Here is a 26,260-nt window from a genome sequence, read left to right on the forward strand (position 1 = left end):
TGTTTCGAATCCTTACTTTGGCCGGGGCCCATCTCCCCTTTGGGTCCGCTTCATAAGCTTCCACTTTGACATTCAGAGATTTTTTTAAAAGAATGGCAATGCCTTTGATGACACACTCCTGGTTGGTACAGACATATGAATCAACCCAGTGAAGTTTTTTCACGATGTCTTCCCACTCTTTTTTTAATAAGTGAGTTTCTTGAAGTATTATTATCTCGCTGTCTACCGTTTTTAAATACTCTAGTATTCTCCTTCTTCTACTCTTGATTCTTAGTCCATTGACGTTCCAAGAAATAATTTTAACTTGAGAATTATCTTTATTCATTTTATATGGATTTTTTTGTTTTTGTTTTTATCTTTTGGGCACTCCGAGTTCTCCTTCTGTTCATTCTGTTACTGCTGAGGACTGTTTTTTCTTTTTTTTCCCTAGTTTGCTCCCGTATCCCGTGCGTAATTTTTATATTTTTTTGTTTCATTGATTCAATAGTGTACCTATAAAAACGAAGTATATTAAAAGAGCCCCCCCCCACCCCCCTGGGGGAAAAGAAAGACCTTTAAAAAAAAAAGAAATCAACAAACATATAAGAAGCAAATTATGCGGTTTTTCTCCTTCAGAGGAAAGGAATTAAAGGAGGTGGTGATCATTTTCCTACATTCCTGTAATCTTGTCTTTCCAGCCATCTATTGTAATGGACGAACTGGCTCGCCACCATAATTTGGCAGGACCCCCTTTCTGCCAAATGTGGGGTCTCAAAGCCCGATTTAGGAAATGAGGGAGCTGCCGTGTTTCTGACTCCGAGTCTTGCCCCGCTCCACTGTAGGAAACTCTTGACCGAACAACCAACCCACCACACAGCTGGCGGGTCACAGTATTGAATTTCCCGCCCAACAACACTGCAGCCCATTTGACTTTCAGAATCAGTGAGCGCGCATCCACCATAGTAGCCAATGCCCTTCATTCAATGAGATCCCTGCTAGACGGACATCAATTTCTAGATTTGGCATGTGGTCCTCTTGTCGCAGTTTTTTTGGGGGGGGGAGCATAGGTGACTCCCTACCATTTTTGGCAAAGGCAAGGCTTTACAGAATCGGTGTAGCAACAGATGCACACTGTCAGTTTTAATGAGACACGAGGTGAAGGTCGTAATGCGGGGGAAATTAGCAGATCTATCGAGATGTGAGCTATAAGATGAAACAAATGCAAGCTGAATGTTGTAATGAGAGTCAGACCGAAAAGGTATGATGGAATGAGAAATGATACACGAGTGAAATGCAAGAGAAGGGTTAATATGAGACGAAAGGCGAAGAAAGTAATGAGATACAAGTTCATTGGTTTTATGAGATGAAAGGTGATAAGTGTATTGAGATAGAACCTCAAACATACGATTCGGTGAAAGTTACAAAATGTAATGAGATGCAAAATTAAAGGTACCTTAGGATTCATAGCGAACTTGTTATTGGTGATGTAAAGGAAGTAATAATATGCAAACTTAACGGTTTAATGAGTTGCAAGCTTAAAGGTGTATTGAGATGCAAGACGAACGACTCATCGAGGTACAGGGTACAACCTGTACTTTGAGACAATTAAAATGTAAGCTTTAAGAAACGTAAGGTAAATAAAGAGAATTAAATGCGAGATTAAAAATGAAAGGTGTAATGAGAGGCAAGATGAAAGGTACAACCATTTGCACGCTTCCTCGTAATGAGATGCCAGAAGTGTTGTGAAAGGTGCAATTACTATTAAAATGTGCAGAGTGATGGAGTGAAACGAGGAAAAGAAATTTGAGTCTCGTCCAGAATGAAGTGCAAGGTGATCCGACGTAACAGATTTAATTAGATGCAGCTGGTTGTTTTATTGAGATGTGACTTTAAAGCTGCAATAAGATGCAAGATGCAAGCTGACTTATGTAGAACAGGAGTCCAAGTGCCCAATGAGATATGAGCAAAAAGGTGCAAAACGATGAACGCTATCACGTGTAACAACAAGTGAGTTAAAGGTTACAAAGGAATGCTATCTGAAAGGATAGAGAGATCTGAAGTGGAATGTGCAATGAGATGTGGTGGTCACAGGCGCAATGGCATGAAACTTGAAAGGAGTTATGAGATGTGTTGAAATGTTTGCCTGCTAAGGGTAGGTGGGCTAAATATGTCCATCTGCATGCTTCCTTTGTAGAGTAGCTGGACAACTAACTTCTCTTCCAGTTTCCACCCTATCCCTGTGTCTTCCCACTCGTATGTGGAATTGTACAGTCCACCTTTGATGCCTCGTGGCAGTTCAATGTTCCAAAATGAGTTCTTTTTGCCCCCAGCTAGCACGGCCGCCACCTCGTCTGCGCCTATGGCCCTCAGAGAATTTACTCTAGGAGTAGGCGGAAATGTGAGGTCTAGTTCAATCCTGAAACATTTGTACTGTTCACCCAAAAAGATCCGGCCCATCAAACCTGTATCCTGCAATCTAAGCAAGCTATGGTTGAGGATGGTAAAGTTCTGCTTCGTCATCAGACATTCGTACTGTCTTATACAGTTGTTTAACCTTATTTTCTCTAAAAAACAAATATACTTACTCCCGGAAAACTTTACTGTAAGTTGATAGTCGGCAAAACCATCAGTAATTTGGCACTGATATGCTTGCATGTACCAGACAACTGTAGGAAATTACCCATGTTTATTTACTTTAATTTAGATGCTGCACATGAGACCTACATTCAAGTCAGGCTCTACAAAAGAACAGCATTCTCAGAATGTTTGTGATCTACAGCAGGTTAAATTGAAGGCAAAGCTGCTTTCCTGCCCCTTAACACTTCATATCCCTATAGTGTGTATACACAAAGACTTCAAAGAAGGGCAACGTCATCTGCATGGCAGTCATGCATCATTGCATCGCGCCTCCTTCCAGTTACACAAAGGCCAGCTGCACCAAGAGTATTTGTCTCAAACAACAATACCATTCATATTACATAATAAAACTAAAAAAAAAGGCGTTGCAAAAAAGGAACAAAAATACATGTGTTTTCAACGTACCTAGCAACTGTAAAAGTTTTCAGGGCAGATGCTTACATCCTGATGGAGTTCAACAAAGTGCTGGAGTTCACTTACTAGACACTAATTAGTTAGTTCCAGAATGTCTTAATTCAACATCTGAAAGGAAAAGGTATGTGTTCTCGGGACTACAATTCAATATTATCATCTTATTGAAATGTAGTACCTCTACCTGGGTGAATAAATGATCACCCGGTGCATTTTGTACATTTGTTATGTCACATTACATTTTGTACAGTGCAGCATCCTTCAATTGCCCGTCCTCTTGGCAGTTACGGCCGGTGCAGGTAACCGCGGTGGTGGCGGTGGAGCGGGACTGGGCGCGGAGGAAGTCGACAGACAACGGAATAGGTTTTATTTATTTATTTAATTTGACCTATTCCGTCATCTGTCGACTTCCCTCCCTTCCACTGCACCCCGCCCACCCCACCGCGCTTACCTGCGCTGGCCGCCGCTGCCTCTTGGTCATTTAGAATCTCAGAGAGATGTCTGTCTGCCACTGTGGGTTTATCCAACAGATGGTCTTCTTGGAGGTAGGAGCCATCAAGCTGCCTTTGCCCTGCCCATGGAAGTGGGTGGTTTCGGGTCCTGTGACCCTACTTGAAGTTGGTCGGAAATGGCATTGTAGCCTGCCATGTTTTAGGAGTTGTGATGGACAACTACATGAACAACAGGATTTGAGCTCTTCCAGGAACTTATTACTCTTAAGGCCTTTGAAGGTGATGTATGGGACCCATCTGATTTTGTTCCTCATCCTAACTAGTTGTTCACCATCACCCCCGAAATTAGACAGATCTACACTCTTTTCTTGCTGCTTCTTATGTTTTCTAGAACCTTGTCTGTATGCCATTTGTTTGGCAAACCCATACATGATGTGACATTATGTCAGAGTTTCCCTCATCTCCTCCCACTGCCCTTTGAGTCTCTGTTCACTGGTTTCACCGTCCTCAAGATCCCACACGATGCAAGGTTGCAGAAACAACCCCTTGTCTTTTGGAAAGGTGCTGCAGAACCAAAAACACCCTGGTGGCAGACATGCCATGGACTTATTACCCTGTTCTGGGCACTGCATGCTATATTATATGTTTCCTTTTCCATTGACATTTTGTACTGTTCAGATTCTGATATGCACAAATGGTCTGCTACTTGTTGTTTAGCCCAATGAAGTGGCCTCCATGTTGCAACATTCCACACAACTCATGAGGGTGTGATCTGTGAGTCTTGTATTTATGTTAAAGTTTGTGTTTCATTGTAACCCAGTTAGGGTTTATGAAATGTGATTTTCCTGTCTCAAGGTCAGTCTAGTACCACCCCTAGTGTTCGATTAATCCCAGTCAATTTTGATACATGGGATGTACGGTTTTCTGCAGAGTTCATGACATGGTTAGCCTCAGATGTTTGTAAAAGCCCACAATTATGTTTAAGGACATTAACAAACTTTTCCTTTCCAACCGGGAAAGGGGTGTATATTTACACTAGTCAAGTGCTGACTTGAGTCCCCTATCTTGGAGGGAAGGGAAATGGATCACCCTAAGTTTGGGTAGGGTGTAGGAAAGGTGTTTTTCCGGGTGGAAAAATATGATCCCAGCTTAGAAAAGAGAAGCAAAAAAATTTGCATTTGAATATTTCTTTCTTTATTTTATTTATAAAGCTCCTGAATTAACCCCGAAGGGGTATCTTCAGGCTAAGGGACACATAGCATTCAGTACAGACTAGAAGACAAGGACTCAGAAGAGATCTGTTTTAAGCAGTTTTCTAAAAAGAAGATATTCTGAGCATTTTCGAAGATAGATCGGGGGTTGATTCCAATAAAGGGGCGCTAAATAGAAGAAGGCTTTGCCATCTGTATGGGCTTTTCTAAAACATGGAGTTACGAGCAGGGATTTATCTCCTGATTGTAAGGATCCATTTGGCTGGTTTGGAATCTGTTTTTCAGTTAAATAACTGGGTCCTCTGACAATCTTGCATATCAGTAGCCAATCAAGTTGTAACAAGAGGGGTAGGGAGGCTGTTCTAGCTGGTAGGTTCCTTACAAGGCGGGCAGCGGTATTTTGTACCACCTGGAGTCTATTCAGGAGGGCATTACAGTAGTCCAGACGGTTCATCACTGGTGGCCGTATGAGCGTTTTTATCACACAGAGAGGAAGAAAAGGAAAAACTCTGCACAAAAGGCTCAACATATGAAAACAGGAACGAGCGGTGACTGCCACCTGATCTTTCATAGTACGTTTCTGGTCTAGACGAACGCCCAAGTTCTTAACTACTGTCTTAGGGGTGGGAGTAATGCCCAACTCAGGGGGCCACCATTCTGGAGCCCAGAGCGAAAGGGCATCCCCGAAGAGCATGATCTCTGTTTTCCCAGCATTCAGCTAGAGAAAATTCTGTGTCTTCCAGGAAGCAAATGCTGCCATACCTTCTGAGAAATGAGACTGGGTGTTCAGAATATTTCAAATGAAAGTAGGAGCTGAGTATCATCAGCATATGAGATTGGGATAACGCTGAGTATTTTAGTAAGGGGGGCCTCATAAATGTTAAATAAAGTGGGGCAAAGGCAGGATCCCTGTGGCTCTCTCTTGGTAATCTCCATTGTTCGGAAATGAAAAAGGTCCAAGATTAATAGAATGTGTACAATGGGATAGGAAGTTCGAGAACCATGACAGGGCTTGTCCACAGATCCTAATCTCTTTGAGTCTCTGGAGCCGGATGAGATGGGATACAGTGTCAAAGTCTGCCGAAAAATCTAACAGCACCAGCAGAACTGCACGATCATTATTAAGGAAGTGTCTTATATTGTCTGTGACAGCAATCAATGACTATTCTGTGCTATACATTGGTCTAAAGCCAGACTGTGAGGGATCGAGGCATTCCGTGGGCTCGATATATTCCGAGAGTACTTTATTGATGTGTTTTTACAAGAGTTTACTCAGAAGAGGCAGGAGGGAGATATGGCAGTAGTTAGATAAATCTGCTACTGGGGCATGTGTCTTTTTCGAATAGGGATTATCTGAGCAGCTGCCCACTCTGGTGGGAATTGGCCTTACCTCATGGAGAGATTGAGTATCGTGCAATTGGAGGGGGCCAGTTGCTTATGCAGTAGAGAGGAGATTCTAGCTGGAATTAAATCCATGGGTGACCCAGATTTGTCTGCTTTCAACCTTGCCTCAACAATGTCTATGTGAACAGAGTAAAACTATCCAGCAAATGGACATTATCCAAAGTAGGTAGAGTGAAATTTATTGCTTCACTCGGAACGCCCCTAATTTCCGTGAATTTGTCATAAATCAAATTAATTTTGTGTTAAAAATGATTGGCGATCTCATCGCAAAGTTCCTCAGACGGGGGGGATATCATTGGAGAAACCCCTCGGATTAGTGAATGATTTAAGGATTCAATATAATTCTTTAGGAGAATTCCCTGCCTGAAGCTCTACGGGCCTTTTTTAAATTCTTATGGTAGAGCGCTAAGGAAGCGTTACAGATTTCCTTATATTTCTGGTTGTGTGAGTAATGCCAGTGTTTCTCTAGGTTTTTGCAAAAGGTGTTCTCCTCACGTAGTTCCTGAGAGTACCATGCTGCATGTGTCCGTCATGCATTATTAAGTTGCTGTTTCAAAGGGGCCAACCTATCTACAGCCAGTTTTACCGCTTTGTTGTAGTCAGTTAAGCAGTCGATGATATTCCTCGACTCCCAATTCATATCTGCCGAAAATTAATTCACAAAGGCGTCTGGGGTAATTTTACGCCATTGTCTCCTATGACTATAGGAGTCATTAGAGGGGGTGAACTCCATTTTGGACCCTAGAATTTGAAGTCAATCAGGGAGTGGTCTGACCATACCAGAGGGCGGGGAGCCTCAATATAAATATGCGGAGAGTTGGACAGGATAAAATCTAATGTGTGTCCTGCCAAATGGGTTGGGCCTTCATTAATCTTATCCAGTCCTATAGTAGCCAAATCGGCAAGGAACAAAGAGGCATCCGCATTGGACGTCATTTCACTATGCATATTAAAATCTCCTACTAAAAGAAAATATTTGGTTGAGATGGTATGGGGAGCAATCAAATCAATCCAATTGAGCGTAAAATCATGAGGGAGTACAGGAGGACGATACACAAGAGCACCTTTTCAACAATCATGGGGCAAGAAATCAATTCTAAAAATGGAAATCTCTATCTTATCATCAGAGCAAAAGTATAGAGACCTTGATAGAATCTTTATGAATAATAGCAATACCTCTACCCCTTCGGTTCTCTCTATCAATCTGATGGATACAATAGCTCTCGGGAAGTGCCACTAGGATGGAGGGAGTGGAACTAGGTTTGAGCCATGTCTCGGTGAGGAAACCTAGGTCAGAAGTTTCTGAGGTAAGCAGGTCTCAAATGTCTGTGGCATGATAAGGAAAGCTCTCACATTACTCAGAAAGCATTTCCATATCCGAAAGGCCTGGCAGGTAGAGTGTCGAAAGGGGAAAGAGAAGTGTCTCTAACATAATTCCTAGACACCTGGTCAGGGATAGGCTGTGTGACTGACTTCTGTCTTAGCTAAATACTCTGAAATTGGCAATATCTACAGGAAAATGGACCTTCCATATTACAAAAGGCCTCAGACATCCCACAAAAGCTATTCAAGCAATGTACCTTGTACAAACATTTAATATCTAGGAGTTCCTTACCCGAATAAATACATCTTTGCCAAGGAGCAGTGTCTGACCTAAATGATGCAGGGGTCCTGGCTCCAAGTGACGGTTGGGCGCAGACGGGCTTGCCTTTGGCACGCCCGCTGCGGGCGTCTGCTGCGCATCGAGGGAGCCTTGCGTTTAAGTAGTAGCCAGGGAGCAGCCTATTCCCCATTGTTAGATCTGGCGGTCTCTAATTGGCAATGGTATTCACCTTTGTCCAAAAAGGGACCCTTACCTGTAAGTCAGGATAAGGGGATTAGACTCCTTAATAACCCCTTGGCTTATCTCAGAGGCAGTGTGTTAAGCATTTTTGAATATACACAGTAATACAGTGAAAACACTACAGATGCACACAACACAGGTTTTATAAAAATAAGTATTCTTTATATAGACTTAAACACAAGACCACAAACAACAAAAATCCACAATACTACACTTAAGATTGCTTTAAAGATTATAAAAGTTGCTTATAAGTGTGACAAAGTTCTCAGCAAAGTACCTGGATGTGTAACGCAAAGTAAAAAAAGGCTCGCAAAAGGGGAGATGCGTTGGTTCTGTGATCCGGGCGAAATGATGCGTCGTGCCTCAATGCTTGTGCAGAGTAGAGGATCCATCATGATCCCTACCGGTGCAGGGTTGATGCGTAGATTCTCGGCCTGCAGGCCTGCTGCAGTGCTCAAGATGGCGCCTTGATGCTATTCGATGATCCAGTTGCGATGCGAGAAGATGGCGCCCTTGATGCGATGATGCGATGACGATGCGTAGACGCCCTGGCAGCCTTGCGACGACTTTGTACTTTGGAGCCGCGACAGGCCCTGCGGCGCGCTTCTCCGGTGATGCGATGGCGACTCTCTCCATGGCATCACGCTTCTCCAGTGATGCGACAGCAGGCAGCTTCGACGAAGACACGCTTCCAGGGAGATGCAGCGAAGGCTCGCTGCTCCAGCAATGCGACGATTTCAGCTGCGGCTGCTAAACGCTTCTTCTCGATGCGTCGTGCTTCCAGCTCCCAGCGACACGCAAATGTCTGTAGAAAGAATTCCCAGCAAGGAAATTCACAGGGGGAGCTGGAGATGAAGTCTTTTGTCCCTGAGACTTCAGCAGGAGGCAAGCACAGTTCAAGCCCTTGGAGAATATTCTGTAGATGATGAACGTCCTTAAAAAGTTCTTTCTCTTTTCCTTGGCAATGAAGCAACCACTGCAGGCCAACCGAGCTGACCGCACAATGGCAGAGGGGCAGTCATACTCCTGCAGCTTCCTTGGTTCTTCTCCTTGGCAAAAGGTTTCTTGTTCCAGAAGTGATCTAAAGTTCTTGGGACTGGGTCCCAATATTTATACCCCAAAATCCTTTGTTCTCTGAAGGCAGAGAGGCCTCTGACTAGTCCAAACCAGTTCCTGAGCACTTTGTTTACAGGACTCCCTCCTTCCTTTCACTATGCAGGGCAGAGACATCAGCTGCCCCACAGGAGGTGGAGCCAGCACTGGGGAGGGAAGGCACAGCTCTGGAGCACTTTGTTGACAAGATTCCTTCTCTCCTTTCACAGTGCAGGGTAGAAACATCAGACGAGCCACAGGGGGTGTAGCCAGCATTGTAGAGGGAAGGCCCAGTCCTATTCAGGTCCCGGGTGCAACTCCTCCCTCCCATCTAGATGCAGATCTCTCTATTCACCACAGGGCTGACCCAGCCTGTCTCCTGGAATCCCCCAGCCCAGTCACTCACAAACCCAGACAAGGAATACACAACCTAGCAGAGGCAGGCCTGGACAGTTAGGCAAGAAAATACCTACTTTCTAAAAGTGGTATTTTCAAACACTGAATATTAAAACCAACCTTACTAAAATATGTATTTTATCATTCTGCGTTCAGGCATATTAAATTTGAATTTCTACCCTGTTCCCTGAGTCAGTTAAGATTATAAGAATGTAATAATGTAACTACCAATTCTAGCCTAAGGAGCACAGGTAGCCTTGCAATAGTGAAAAACGAAAATGGCTGTAGTTCACTATTAGGATATGCTACACACACCAGAGCATGTCCTACCTTATACTTACAATGCACCCTGCCCTTGGGCCTACCATAGGGGTGTCTAATATGAAGCAAAGGGAAGGTTTAGGAGACTGGCAAATGGGTGCACTTGCCAAGTCGACATGGCAGTACGAGACTGCACACAGGCCTTGCAATGGCAAGCCTGAGACAAATTTTACAAGCTGCTTCTGTGGGTGGCACAGCCAGTGCTGCAAGCCCACCAGCAGCATTTGATTTACAAGCCCTGGGCACACATGGTGCACTGTACTAGGGGCTGACAGGTAAATCAAATTACCCAATCATGGAATCACCAATTAGTACATCAATTTAACATGGGGAGCACTTGCACTGTGGCACTGAATAGCAGTGGCACAGTGCCCAAAGCATATAACCAGCAAAAACATATCAAAACACAGGAAGCAATCAGTAAAAATGGAAGGGAGACTCACGCCAACGATGCCAGGTCTAACACCCATATTTAGATGTTTGTGCCACAGAGAAGTTATTGAGTATTATGGGGATCTTGGGTCCTGCGCCTTCTTGCACATTTAGCTTTTTACAGATAATTACAGTTTAAATTTAAATCATTGATTTAAATCACCCAAGTTTCTTAATATTTTTAGATGTATTTATCATTGTTCATTGGTATTTCTTGTGTGAAACTGTGTTCTGTGTGAAGCATTTTCTGCATTATATTGGCACTTCACCCTGGAAGCAGTGTATTTCTTGTAAGGGCCAATCAGGGTTTGTTAATTGAGCCTGTTTTTTATCTAGGCTAACTTCCCGTATTGCTGCATTTCCTTTCTGTGCTGTTACCTCCCCACCGTCTTTGTTGGCCGTCTAGTTGTGTGCTGATGAATGCGTGGGCAGTATTCAAATTGAGTTGTCCTGCAAACGCCCAACAGGCGCACTAGTGGCAAACCAAAGACACGCTAAATGCAAGATCACAGCAGCAAACCAGAAATGTGGCTGGTTAAGTTGCTAAATTCTGTTCTTAAGATTTCTACTATTATGTCTGTTATCTAATCCTGCAGGCTCCTAATGTGCATACACACCATAGCAATCATGCTCAGAGCTTCCAACAATTTTCACGCAACACTAAGGGGCAGATTTACAAGGCACTTGCGACGCATTTGCTCTGCCGCTGAGTCACTTCTGTGATGTAGCGGTGGCGTAAAGCAAGCGCCATGCTGCGATGGATTTTCAACGTGACGCATCTAGGGAGATGCGTCACGCCGTAAACCCCTATGCCACATTATACCTGCGTCAGGTATAATCTGGGCGTACCGTTGCAGTGTGGGCGGTCCGTCGCAGGAAAGCCTTGGCCTGATTAAGTCCTGAGGGGGTCCCATCATATTTGCTACAAGCCTTGGAGAAGTGCCTGAATGAAATCTTGAAGATTTCACTCAGTCACTTTTCCAACGCTGCTGCGTCAAAACCCTACGCCTGCTTGAAGCAGGCGTAAGACGTGATGCAGCATGTTAGAGATAGGTTGGGTTGGAACAGTGCTGGAGTTGTGTCGCGCCCACGACACAACTCTAGCACTGCGCCAAGCTTACGTCGACAGATACGAAACGCATCTGCCTATCCATGTGCCACAGCGTGCCGCATTGTAAATGTGGCGCATTCGTGGTGGCACAAGGGTAGTTTTGCATGTCGCAAGTTTTCTGGCACATCCCTGCTGATTTGCAGAGATGCGCCAGACCTTGTAAATCTGCCCTTAAATATTTGTGCCAAACCCGCTATCTCTCCCTAGCAAAATCTGCATCCAAAATGCTGATGAACAGTCAAGAATTGTCTAAATGGTCACAACATTATTTTAGAACATGCTCTGGATATTGCTTGATTAATCGAAACATGGCGTTTGCTAAAAATCTACTGTCGACAGGCTATGTCTTGTCAGCGTTTCATTATAGCAAAAGGGGCTTTCTATTATTTATACAGTCTTCAAAAAGCATGAAGCTCTTTGATGACATGCAGCCTAGTCTGGAAACTTGGCCTAACGGCTATGGCGGTCGACCTCGACTCTCGGGAACCAGGTTCGAGTCTCGGCAATGACGCCGAACATCCTGTGATTCTGGGCAAATCACTTAATCTCCCCGTGCCTAACAAAAATAAATGAATGTCTCCTCATGTAACGCAACTGGTGCTATGTAAAGTGCTCTGATACCCAATACAGGGTAAAGTTTGCGCTACATAAAACTCCATAATAAAAAAAATCACACATGAGGAATTTCAACTCTGGAATATCCTTCTGTGTTATTGCTCTTCTATATGCCTCCTCCCCATCTAAATAAACTTTCCTCAGAGAAAATGTACTTACATGTTGTGGGTGATATTAAAGTTCATTTTGATATCTCCTTTAATCAATGTAAGGGAATATTTAGAGATCTCCTAGCTTATTTTTAGTGTTTCCATTGCTGATTTCAGTGTTACGCATTGAGGTGGCCACACACTAGATATTGTATGTGTTGATGTAGACCAATGCAGAGTCTTCCACCATTGACCATTACATGGTGTGGCTATTATGAGGTCAATCTAGCTGTTAAACTGAGCCTCTGCCTTTGAGGCACCATGGTGGGACAGGCCTTAAAACTAAATGGAATAGAGTGAGCAGGATATGGTACTACAGACACTAAACCTGTGGAATGTATGAATTAAATCAATTTTGTGTGAACGATTGCCATTGCTTAACTTTGTTTGCTGCCAGCCTTAAATCCGAATACTTGATTGAAGACATATACTGACAAAAACATTTTCTAAAGATTGTAAATGATCTTGAACCTTCCCACACTATTAGTTGTAAGAAGGACAGAACCTGTAAATCCTAGTTTAATAAAAAAGTTCCAAACCCTGCGCCTACTCATAGCTGGAGTGAGCATCGTGTTTAGGTTACTCCTTACCTACGAAACGCGAATGTTAAGTCTGCAACAATCACTACAAAAAGGTGGTTGAAATGTAAAAGCATTATATTATGATAGTTAAATGTTCCCCTCTACCAATGTTCCTAAAGCTGTTTTTAACTAAGAGGATTTACAAAACTCCATTCTATTTTTGGGTAAAAGACAAAACCATGTCAAACTGGAAAATCAAAATTACTGCAGTAGCATTAGACTCCATGACTACCACCCCGAAATGGAGTGCAAATTCAGCAACTTATTGCCATCTAATAATCCTTCTGCGTGTTTCATTCAATTTAGCTCTCTTAAAAATGAGGAGTTCTTTCCTTTCTTAAAAATAGTAAGCCACTTGGCTCAGGAGCAGATCATCTTTCAGCCAAGTTCCATAAAAATCTACTACTGCAATACTGCACCCCTGTAAAAGACATCATTAACACCTCCTTAATCACAGGATGTGTTCTTGCTGAGTTAAAAGAGGCTTGGTTTGTTCCACTGAAGAAACCACATTTAGATCTAGAGGTGATTGATAACTACAGGTCATTCTCCCAGCTGCCGCTCTCCCAAATTTAACCAGATGTTGTCTTATGTGAAGTTTAATAATGTGTTACATTCTGCACACGCCGTATTTCGGGGTGGTTGCAGCAGTGAGTTATCTGTCTTGCTGAGCTTCGATGGAGTGCTCATGTCAACACCCCCCATTATTTTGGCTCTTTCAGCCACATCGGATACAATTCATTATCGTATTCTGTTTGGCCAACGTTGCCATTTTAGACACTACTGCTGTGGGTGCAGATTTGTGTGTGCAAGCAAACTATTCAAGTCTTTCTGGAGACTCTTTTCTACCTCACTAGAAATCTGTGACATGTTGAGTCCCTCAAGCTTCAGTATTCTCTTCTGTATTTTTCAACTCATATGTGGTGCCGCTGGCCACCATTATCTAATCATATGGGGCCCGATGTAGGTAAATCAGATTTACCGCTTCATAAATACCGAATTTTACCGATTCGGTATTCATGAATCGGTAAATCTGATGTAGGTATTCATTCGGTAAAAAATACCGAATGGGTAGGATTCGGTATTTACCGATTCTGTAATTACAGAATCGGTATTTGCTATTGATTCCTATTGGCCTTGAAGCCCATAGGAATCAATGGCAAATACCGATTCAGTAATTACAGAATCGGTAAAAATACCGATTTGCCAAGGGGGACAGGGTGTCACTTTGACAACCTGTAGCACCCCAGTTTTTGGCTTATGTATGTGTGTCACATTGCACAGGTGTACATGCACAGATGTGCATGTACACAGAAATTCGTAATTTACCCTGCAACAGTATTACTGGTAAATACCGAATTTCTAAGGGCCTGTGGCACTGTAAACTGTGCCACCTACATTTGGAATTACAGAATCGGTATATTTACCGATTCGGTAATTTACCGAATCGGTAATTTGACAGAATCGGTAAATATACCGATTCTGTAATTTTCAGCCCCCTACATAGCAAAACCCAAATACCGGTCGGTAACGGCCGAAATCGGCTGTTACCGACCGGTATTTGGGCTCCTACATCTGGCCCATGGTCTGGCTGTAGCCATGTATGTAGACATTACACAGATCATGTTTGAGATCAATGGGGACACCAGTCAACAATTCCATGTTTACTTACCTTTAAAGAGTCGAAGCTTGGATGTGGTGGAACAAACTGAAGCTTAATGGAAGCAAAACCGAACTCCTGCCTACTTTTAGACCTTCGCAAGTCTGGGAGTTGACATTTTGGGCTGTATGTTTAGGATAGAAGCCTACTTACTGTACTCTAACTGAGTGCGCAAAGAATCCAGGCATTAAAAACGAATTCTAATTGATCAATCCAAAAGCAATCAACTCATTAGTCAGTTTATACTAAAAATAGATACCCTATACTATAAATAGATACCCATTCTTAAACACAATATATCTTTGTTTACTTTGCCTCACTGGGTGCAAATTGTCAGCATTTTCATGCCTATAACACTAGGCTACACTAATGCCATTTGACTCTTCGGTTAAGATCATAAGGAAATTGGAACTGGTTCAAAATGCAGCCACCAGACTGATTCATAATCCAAAGAGGAGTGACTTTATTTCCTGTGGCAATTGCATCCCTGCCTTTGCTTCCAATAAAACAGAGGGCTGTGTTTAATGCCCTCTGTTTGGTCCATAAATCCCTTTACAACTCAAAGCAGAATCATTTATCCAGGAGATATGTGTGCTACTTTCCTAGGAGCATAATGTGATCACAACCACAACCCAAATTTCTGTGGGCATCTCTTGGAATGGCGCAAGCATTCTCAATGGCAACTGCTCAACACGGGAATGCCTTGCCTATATTTCTTCAAACCCAAACCATCAATTTAGGAGAATGCTGGAAACTTTTTGTTTCCAAAGTAAGCGTAGCAATGTGATGGCCATACCTTCACGCATCAAATTGTCCTTATCTGTCTCAGGTGGTGGTTGTTCTTATAGAGCTATGATACATGCGGGTGTCGCTTGCGCTCTGGAAGGACCAAATAAAAAAAGTTAAATAACAACAAGAGCACTTCATACAGTGGGAATGGATTCCAAACTCACTTATGTCAATTCCTAAACAATCTGGAAATCTGTGTCAGGTGCAGGCATATTCCATTTACAGTTAATTTGCCAAGTTTGTTTTTATGGCTTTTTTGTGAATAGGCCTCTATGTGTATGGTGTATTTCAGCTACTGCATTTGTATTTCCTTTCCCTTAAAGGATCCTCCCGAAATCTGCTCAACATTCCTCTCATCAGTTCTTAGTGTCAGAAATTGCCTCTCGTTTGTTTTTTATTGGTTAATTAAGGACTGTTCCAAAGGCTGTAATTTGTGCATGTTATTATTTTATTCCTTTCTCTCCTGCTCTTCCACTGCCCTCCTGCCTCCTGGTATCTCTCATTTGTACGTCCCTATATATAAACATTGACAATATGGCCATCGAAATGGAATGACCCAAAAAAATAAACAATCATTGGCAATGGCAATAGATCTGGTGTTAATGTGATGAAACCTGCACTCACATGAACAGCATATTTTACCTTTGGTGTATTGGGAATATTTGCAAGAATCAAGAAAGAGGATCTGTCTGCTCTGATTTTATTGAACATGGGCACAGCCAAGTGTGCTTTAGAAAAGGGCATTTAGGAGCGAATCTACTCAGGGCAAATGTCAGCAAGAGAATGCACAATGCAAAGAGCCTTAAACAACACCTGTTGTTTATCCACTGGTAACCTCTGGAGAAAGTCCAATTGGGATTTAATATAAGTAAACTCTGTAACTTGATATCTCCGTTTTGCAAAGTCTGAAGGCGACAGATAAGATATTTAGGTAAGCCAAGCAAACCTGCATTCCTGTAAACCAAACAGGGGAGATAGCTGCTCGAGTCACGAGCCTTCTCCTCTCAATGCAAAAGCAAAGAAGGATTTTCCTTCAGCTTTTTAAAAGGGAGTAACATGTATCAGCAATCTTGTTGGCATGCAGGAAGAAGATATCATCAGTCTTGGTAGTAATGCCAGCAGTTTTGGTCATAGGGGCTCGAAGTGGTTTAAGAGCCAGTGACTACCAAACAAAGATCCAGGTCTGAGGAGGAGTCAGTAGATCCAACATCTCCATTTTATCAGCATTCACATTCAAAAGGTTATTGGTCTTCAAACATCTGACAGGAGCAAGACATCCCCAAAGTTTAAGGGGATTGTCAGAGTTACTGCCACTTTGTTGTATCAATAACTGAACACCGACAGTGTATCAAAAGTGGTTAAAAGGACAAATTAAAGCAACTAAAAGGTTTGAAAGCTAAAGAAGTCCACAAAGTGCACAAAAATCCTTAATTAATTGATGCCAAGTGTTTTTATGTTTAAAAAGAAAAAAGGCACTTTAATTCACAAAAAATTAAGTACCCCCCCATAAAATTACAAATGCACACAATGAAATCAAGACCTCTCCTGCATCCTCTGTATCTATTAAATAATTTATAGTCTCTGGCTATACATGGCATTTCACTGGAAATTCTTCCTATTAAATTTGTCACAGAGTACTCAGCGCAAAACCTTTTTCTCTTAAATTTCTTAAAGTCACAGATTAAACTTTCTTCCTAGTGCACTTACCAACGAGTTCACAATGTATAAGCCTAACTTATACTGTATTAAGGCAGTGGTGTAAGAAAGGCCACCACAGCCCCCACCATGCGTGGGTGGGGAGGAAGGGGGGGGGGGGGGGTTGGCTTGAGCACCAAGGGAGCCCCTCAGCACAGTATCCTGACCTCAGAGGTCGTGAGTGAGTCAAGAGGGGGGCCCTCAATGCATTTTGCAGGGATGGCCCCTCAACTTTCATTACGCCACTATATTAAGGTAGAACAGGCCAAACCTAAAACGTGGAGGTGTTATGAGTTATAAACTCAGAATTGAGCAGCACACAAAATAACCCAAAATACATCAATGTCCAACCAATGTTTTTTCTTTCTAAATGAAAAGTACTTTAAACATCTAACTTCTATATTCATAACGACAAATATTTACAAGATTTCAGGTGAAATTACATATTTGAACCACCCCTTTTAAGAGCCTTGCAGGTCAAATAGGGTGCAAATTACATACCCTAAAGAAATCTCACAGGGGGCTGTGAATATAGTTGTCCCTTAAATATACAGGGGCAGATTTACAAGACCCTTGTGCCACTTTTGCGCAACTTTTCCCATGTTAAAAGTGACGCAAAAGTGGCGCAAGGGGCTTGTAAAACTGTTCTACAGTGTCCCTATTATGTAGCCTGCTCCTGTCACCTGTTTGATACCAGATAACAATGTGTAGACGAAGAGTCAAAACCTAAAAACGCACAATGCTTCTATATGGGCCAACTTGTACACATAAAGCTTTACATGATCAGCAAGGTTAGGCCTACAGGCTTTGTCAAGCCATTCACAATGAGGCCTTCTGCCTTATTACCACATTTAAAAGTCAACAAGTTAGGCCTATTGGCATTAAAATAAAGAAGACCATTTGGTTTCTGCCTAGCTAGATCCATAAAACATTTTAGGCAGACCCACATTATACAATAATACATTATACAATAACATTAACATGTCACCCTCTGGAGACGTCAAACATTTACTGCGGCTAAACCTAAAAAGAGACTTCTGTACTAAGCACTTATTATTACTTTTGTCAGAGAGTTCACAGTGGAAACCCCCTTCCTATAGTATTTGTCACATAGTTCAAAATGCAAAGCCCTTCCAGTGCTGTTTGTCATGGCGTTCACAATGGCAAAACCCCCTAATGTATTTCACAAAGGTCCATATTATACAAAACTTCGCTAATTCTTTTGTCAGAGAGTTCACAATGTGAAACCGCTCACTACTGTATTTGAGAACAGTGGCTCAGGAGGTCCAAGGGCAGTAGGAGTTTACTAGCTCCTATTGTATCATTGGGGTAGGGTATTCATCTCTGGTGGCATGGGGCCTCTATAACACAGGCTCTCAAACCTAGTGACACTTTTACTCTAATTTCTGAGTACAATTAGAAAGAGCAATCTGTAGGTGCTGTGGGTTGGAATCTGGGGGGTTTATTTATGAGCCCTTGCGTCACTTCTGCACTGCTGGTGCGTCACTCTTTGTGACGCACCAGCAGTGTAAAAAATGTGCCTTGTTGCGCCATATTTACAAGTGACGCATCTAGGTAGATGCGTCACTTTATAAACCCCTGCACCACATTATACCTACGCCAGGTATATAATTTATGCAGGGGGGCCTTCCAACGCAAGAAAGGGTCGTAGAAGTGACGCAGTGAAATCTATGAGATTTCACTGCGCCACTTCTAGGATGCAAATGCATAAATATCTTACGCCTGCCTCATGGCAGGCGTAAGACTGGCGCAGGCACATTTAACATGGGACTTACCCATGTAGAATGACCCATTGCTGGAGTTGCTTCACTTTGTGACACACTCCAGCAATGCATACATTTTGGGCCTACAGATACGTCAGAAATACTGATGCATCTGTAACTCTTTGCGACATGATGCATCATACTATAAATATGACGCATCATTGGTGTCGCAAGGAGAGCGCAATGAAAAGTGACGTGTTCCTGATTTCTCGCAATGATGCGTCACTTTTCATAAATGAGGCCCTGAGAATATAACAGTAACACTCAACAAATTAATGTGCAGCCAGTGCTTTTTTTTTAAAACTGAAAATAGGTGATAAAAAATGACCCATAGGCAGCGCAAGGAGCTTGTAGCCCCTAAGTTCTTCAACACATACACACAGCTAAATACTATAATCACAATTATATATACATTCCGTTTGAGATGAGAAACAGATAATTCAGCTTCTGGGGGTGCGACAGGTGGGATAGGGTTTGCAATTGAGGTGTGGGAAAAGCACAGAGGATGACGGGAGTCGGCAGCGTTGGCCAGATATTTTTTTATATTTGAGATAGGGAGGAGAGGCCATATTATGTATGGATCCCGCATTAATCCTTTGCCCCCGAGTAGCAGTTGGAAGCAGAGGCACACACTTTTGCTGGCCATACATAACATAAAATTATATATCGGAAAATAGTGAATAACAGGTTTTATTGATTGGTATTTCTTCTGCTTGGTTGCAGCTTGTTTCAGAAAAGCTTAGGCCACTGTCTTTCCATATCCGTTTGATTGGTTGATCAGAGCGTTCTGTCTGGGACACAGTGGCGATTACATCCAAACTTTCATAGTTCTAATGGCCCTATTACGACTTTGGAGTAGTAAAGTTAGGACTCCTAACTTTAGAACTCCTAAACTGAGAAAAATCCAAACTTTAAGACTTTCGGTATTCACAGAAGGCATTTAGGAGTCCTAAAGTTAGGACTCCTAACTTCTGTGAATACCGAAATGAGTACGTGCCTTCTGAGAATACCAAAATGGTAGTAATTTTAGAATGTTGTCTTAAGTTAATTCTGTGAATCGGGCCCTTCCTTCTTTGTACTAGGTTAACAGTATTCAAGAATTAGTAGCATTATTCAAGAAGAAACCTAGGCATTACCACATACAAATAAATGTAAGAAGAATGGAAGAGTCTCTTTTTTTCAGTAGTGCAAAGTATGGCCTACTTCTATTCAGCAATATTTTCTGTGTATTCATTTTCATCAGTGAACAATAACATAAGTAACATACATAATGAGGCCTTCACTTTTAATTTTTCTAAACTGATGGGCAGAGGCCGCCCCCAATCAGCTGTGTGATCGGCATAGCACTAGCTCCATAATGCAGCAGGACCTACACCCTCCTCCAGGGCCCCCCACTCTCACCTACTTCACACCTCTTGTTTACCCTGACCTGGCTTGTAATCCTTTGCTGACAGTCCCCAGTCATGTTCAACGAACAGAAGATTGAAATGCACCTAACTTGCATCCCAGCTCAACCAGTGAACAGCATATTTGCCCCCAGCTGGAAAATGTAGAAAATAGTTTGGCAGGGCATTCAATGGAACAAATGGCAGATAGTTTCTCTCTTCTGCAACCCTGCCATGTTTCCCGGTCCATGCTTAATGCGCTGCTCCAGTCCAGGATTTTGCCTTGAGTTCTTAGACTTGTAGTCTTGTTTATTTCATTATAAAACAGAATTCAGAATGCAGCATATCACAAAAAGACCTGGGAAACTTGGAAACTTTCCAGCTATGCTTTTGACCAAATAAAGGTTCTGTAAATGTGCTTCTAAAATCACCTCTGGTGAGTGTCTCCCTTTGCTGGCCTCAGGGCGCTCTGCAGCCTTCCTTGGCTTCGGGGCGCTTCTCCAGGTGCTTTATCCTGTGGACAGGAAGGGCTTAAAGAGGAGCACTGAGTGCTAAGAGGGTAAGAGGGAACTCAGTGCTGATTTAAGGCCGTGGATGTCATGTACAGTGCTCTCAGTCTCCAGTAGCTGGTTTTACTTTCCTTTCTGCCCCCCACCTCTGCTTTTGCATGTGAAGGACAGTAACTCATTCTCTTTCTTTTATGTTGGGGTGGGTCTTTGTATTGAGACAGTTTTGTGAGCAGCTTTTGAAAGGGTGGTTGCTGGAACTTGACGTCATTCTCCGCAGAGAGAACTTTAATGCCAGGACTATGATTTATAGCTGCAAGTTGGCATTCCGAAATGCGTCTCGTAATATGTTTCCCAGCTTCCAGCAGAAGTTTCATGTCTTTTTTTTTTTTAACTATGAAATGTCGGCCAAATTCAAAGTCTTGGCATTAAAAACTCTGGAGTCCGGAACCTTCTAATACAGATGTATTGCGCTTGTTTCCAGGCCTGCACAGGCCACTCGGCTTCCCAGTGCCTCCTTGGGGGCGGGCTTCAGATGAACTTTCGAAAACACTTCCCCTGTGGCTTGACCTCTGCAGACTGATTCGCAGTTTGTTGCTTTTTGAGCAGGGGAAACTCGATACCTATAATATGCCCGCAATTATATCTGATTCACTCCTATAATTATCTGTCATTTTCAATGTTTCACCTTTGAAAGAAAATAGCATCTCCAGTGTGGAAATTTACAAACCCTAAGTAAGAGCTGTGATAAGAAAACGTCTCCAAGTATATTGCTTAGTAACTGCCCCTGAGCTCTTTCTATGTAACTGCGTCCAAGCAGGGTGAAAATGAAATGCATGTAGCTGATGTTTTGAGAACATGCCCACAATAGCTGCTATTGGAGTTTTTCATAGGATTTCCCTCACCTCATGGAAAGTGTCATTCTTGCATCAAACGCATCTGGAAAGAGGGTCATAGTTGCCGCTTAACGCCTAATCTTGCGACTGCTGTAGTAGCACCCCATTGTCCAGATGGAATTGCTGTACAATAGAACTGCCCTCCTTATAGGTACCTTTGCCTCAGGGTTTTAATTACTCGTTGCTGAAGAGATCAATGGGCACCAGGGGCCATATTACATAAAGTGCCCTGGGGGTGCAAAAGGCGTTTGTGCCCGCTTGGCATACCACCTGGGCACTTTGGTATTACAGAAGGGGCCGCAGATGCTTGTGCGGCCCCTTCTTTAATGCCAATAGCGCTGCGCTCTGCCTATCTGCCCCTCATCTCAGTCTAGAGGCTTGTAAGATAGTCATACTGCACTCTGGTATCAGTCCTTGGTCCAACCAGATAAGAGTCTGGAGACTGTCCTGTGAGGGCTTCCAAGGAAAGACTCTACAGAGCTGCCTCTTGTCCCTCTCTAGTGTGGTAGCTCATCACTTCATTAATACTTCTAATATGAGTTCTAGACCGTCACGTATGTTCCCGTGCTGAAGCCTTCACATTATAACCCATGAAAGTACTGAGTGCTGAGTCCAAGGAAGCTGCCAGTTTTGTCTCCTTTCTTGCTTTTATTCTCCTCTGAGTGACTAAGTATTTCCAGATGTGCAGCCGAATTGGCTTTTCGTTTGCTTTCCATGTGGCGCTTGTTTCCAATCCTCTTGGGTTGGGTATCGCAGCTTCAACGAATTACATTCTTTTTGCAGGAATTGGGGGGTTGAATCCATTTACCCTTTGCTTTCCCGCTCTACGCCTTGTTTGCTAGAGTAAGGAGAAGAGAAGAGGATAACTATGCTACTACCTTAATCGATAGCGTACCATCCCTAGGTAGACCCTCATCCCCAGGTAAGCTCTCAACCCAGGTAGGCATATATCTAAGTCCTTCAGTGTAACCTTGTCTATGCCTTCCGCGAGATCCCCAGTCAAGCATCCCAAGCTGAAGTTCTCGGTTCCTTCAGTTCTGTTGTAAGTCATGTCCATTGATCATTGCACAGAAATGAATTCTTGTTTTCCTTAAGGCAGCCACTTTATACTTTGGCTGAGCAGGAGGCACAAGGGAACTTGTGGCAAGAGACCTTTTTGGAAATAGAGCCAACTCCAAAACTTCAGAAATTCTGTCTCCCTTCCTCCACAAAACAAAGTGAAGAGAGAAATCATGGATCTGCCTCCTTGTAGCTATACTGAGTTTATTTTCCCATCAACGCCATTCATCCCATGATCCAGTCACTGCACTGAGCGGCATGGGTAGCACTGGCACTAGTCCGCTTGAGAGATGCAGGTCATCTTGTTCGCTTTCAATGGCTGCACATGTCATCAGATCTTTACTCTTTGGCCCAATGATCCATCGCTCACATAGCAGCACAGACTACAGGTGCTGGCCCACGAGTTTCACCTAACTACTGGATTACAAAGCTTGGGTTGTCTATATTACTACTCACATACATGTGCAGAGAACCAAGGCCCAGCTTGAAGAGGGTTTACCTGGGGGAGCAAGCCTGCATTTGTGAGGTTGAGAGCAGTACCGTGTCTCTACATTTTCTTCCATTGCCTACTTCCTCCCCAGTATAATCGACTCCCATAAACTGCAGTGCACGCACTGAACCCTGACACTTACTCACCTCCAAGGGTAAGAAAAACATTCAGCCTCAGACTTTTGAAATGTCTAAACCTCAGGGGGCCCGATTCACAGAACTAACTTAAGACAAAATCCTAAACTTACTACGTTTGGTATTCACAGAAGTTAGGATTTTGTCTTAAGTTTGTCTTAAAACAGACTTAAGACAAAATCCTAACTTCTGTGACTACCAAAAGTAGTAAGTTTAGGATTTTGGTCTTAAGTTAGTTCTGTGAATCGGGCCCAGGGATCTCCATGATGATGCAATGCTTCATATGGTTCATGAATATAATGCCTCCAGATTCAGCATCCTCTGGTTTCTAGTCCTGGCACATGCCATCAGTTCTTCAAAAACGTGCAATAAGAAGAGAGTGAGTGGTCCCTGGGTCAGGCTTCTCTAGCCATTGGCTTTTATGTGTTTTTCATGATTTGGCTATTGGTTGGATGGGAGTCCATAAGGTCAAGGAACTTTGGTTTGTGTCCACATTATGATGTGTATGATACATGTGGATTGTAAGTGAGAGCCAGACTGTGTTCCTTGATGTATTTACTTTTCGGAGACAACAATTTTTGTTACTGGTGATTTATCTTCATGTTTAGTAACTGAGTTTTGTTTGGAAATCTTATGTTATAAAGAGACAGTGATATTTACTAATTCATTTGCATGTTTATTTATTTTACTTTTGTGTCTTGATAACATGTTGTTAGCTTTATGCCTTTTTCCGGATCACGAAGTAAAGACTTCTGTGAAAATATGCTTTCTTAAAGATTATGGGGCAGATTTATGTGAAAGTCACGCAGCGCAAAAAACAAGTCCCCACTCTGCCCGGCGCTGCTTGACAGGGGAAGAGCAAGAATGTGCCGCATTTAATAGAATATCGTGCATGCCTGCCTTTGTCCCTGTGCTGGCACCATTTTGGCTGCCTAGCGCCAACGCAGGCACCCTTGCACCATGTGCTTCCTACCGCCAACTCAGGCACCATTGCACGATCGTGCAACGGTGCATGTGCTTCATGCAGGATTATTTTGTGCAGTAAAGGGCACCTTCCTACACAAAAACAATCTTAAGAGGCATATTTCTCTTTCTATGTAAGCTGCTTTCTTCAGCACACATTAAAGGGGAAGTAACGAGGAGAAATAAAGTTATTTCTCCTCATTACGCCTCCAGTGAGAAGGACCATCTTTTTGGTGGATTCCCAGGTCTACCACTTTTGGCAAATCTGGGAATGCATCAAAAACCATGGGAGTTGCCTGGGAACACCCATGCGACATCCATGGAGCGCCTTCCCAGGGCAGAGCAACGCAACACAGAGATTTGCTCTGTATTGTGGTACCCCAGATTTATGGAGCCACTCAGGGCCACGCAAGGTGGCCTTGCGTGACTTCATAAATCTCATTTTGGGCTTGTGTCGTGCTTTGTGGTGCTAGAGCAACGCAACTCCTCACATAAATGTGCCCCACAGTGAAAACACCAGCCCTTTGTCAAAGGTGTCTGCAATGAAGTACTTTGCTGGCTATGAATTTCAGCTTCACCTCATTCAACACAAACCTCATCTTTCAACTCATTTTCCTAACACCGTACTTTGAGTGTAAAGTTTACCTCTGTACATACAGTCTGTCTGGCAAAGGGGCCCTTCTCCCAAATTCCTTTTTCTTGTAGCCCAAAGTATTGCCTCATTATGACATTTTCTTTCTAGGACAGCTGTGGGCAGCTGTGAAAAGCTTTGCCAATACTGTTGAAAGTACACCTCCTGAATAGGCATGACTTCCTTGAGACATGCACTTTACAACAGAGGATCTGTCAGCTTTAACAGTATTTGTGTTTTCAGTATCACTGTTCTGTCTTTCTGTAGAGAGAAAGTCAACAGCTGTTATAATAACTGTACTAAATCCTGCTGTTTTTCAGTTGTTCATGCGGTTTATTTTTGCATCTAATGTGGACATTAATCTAATAGACAAACTGTACACCACCAACTTCAGTAGTCCTCAGTACACTGCCTTTCCCAGCAGCAACCCCATTGATGGTTAGGCTTGTGCTGGCCAAAAGGAGAAAGGGTCATCAACTGGTTCCCCAGTGTTAGTTCTTAAATGGGGACCTACCCATACCTTATTACTCTAAGTTGTTGAGTTCTTTCAATGGACCGTATCTCTACACCCTGGGGAAGTACCTCCTGGCTCTATTTTGTAAAATTTCTGCAGATCAAGTGATGAGGATTGTGACTGCTATTTAGATCTTCTCTCTAAATGAGGACTTTCTGTATGAAAATGTGTCAGAAAGAAGCAACCTTCCACTGCTGTAGGAGCACCCATTTGCTCAGGGCATAACTTGTGTCCACGTTTGTTGGTTCCTGGGTTTTGTGTAATCCTGCTCTGCCAATCATCTCCTCCTTTTACTTGCACCATTGCGTACAGTTCCCACACATTTCAACAAAAGTCATCTACAACAAGGAAGTGTGGAAAGAAAATCTCAAATTTACCTAGCAATGGAAAAAGGAAACTCATTATTTAGTGCAGGAAGGCTGGGAACGCTTAATGTAGTGTGAGGTCCTCTACAGGGTAAACTGTTCATTTTTGGGTGATTTCAACATGAAGGTAGGGCAGTTCTTCTTTTTCTGATACAAAATCTCTCATTGAAGTGTTAGATTTAACACACATTGTCAACTCCCTTACTTATCAGGTTGTTCATTTCCGAGACTTAATTTTTATAAATTCCAATTTTGTGGCTCTTCTGGACAACGTTTAGTGACGTTCCTGTGGCAATATGGGCTTTGTCTTTTTATTTACAAGGCAACGTTAAGCTACTTAACGTGGCTTATCACTGCCTTGTAAATAAGGCGCCCTTTCATGCTATACTAAGAGTGAAAGAGGCGGGCAATGGGTGTTGTGGTGGGCGTTCCACCGCAACACCCATTGATTTTGACGCTGCCCCATATTTACAAGGGTGGCTTATATATGGGGCAGCTCCAAAATTAAGACCAGGGAAAACCTGGTCTTACTCTGGCGAAACGAGAATAAATGCCATTGATTGTTTGTGTGCAGGAAGGTGTCCCTCCCTGCACACAAACAATCATTTAAAAAATGACAAGTTGCAAAATCTATGCAGCACACATAAAAGATACAAAAAGCCATTTCAGATTGTTTATGTGCAGGAAGGGACACCTTCCTGCACATAAACAGTCCTTCCCCTCAACGCAGGCACCTTTGCACTATGGTGCAAGGG

The 26,260-nt window shown here is 42.9% G+C and overlaps 1 protein-coding gene across 1 annotated transcript in view; it reads left to right on the plus strand.

Annotated features, from left to right (window-relative positions):
• The window catches only part of ASTN2 (astrotactin 2), a 2,581,355-nt gene that overhangs the window by 2,553,957 nt on the left and 1,138 nt on the right, over positions 1-26,260 (plus strand). The window lies entirely within an intron of this gene.

This window comes from Lissotriton vulgaris, chromosome 5, assembly GCF_964263255.1.
Source record: "Lissotriton vulgaris chromosome 5, aLisVul1.2, whole genome shotgun sequence".
NCBI lineage: Eukaryota > Metazoa > Chordata > Amphibia > Caudata > Salamandridae > Lissotriton > Lissotriton vulgaris.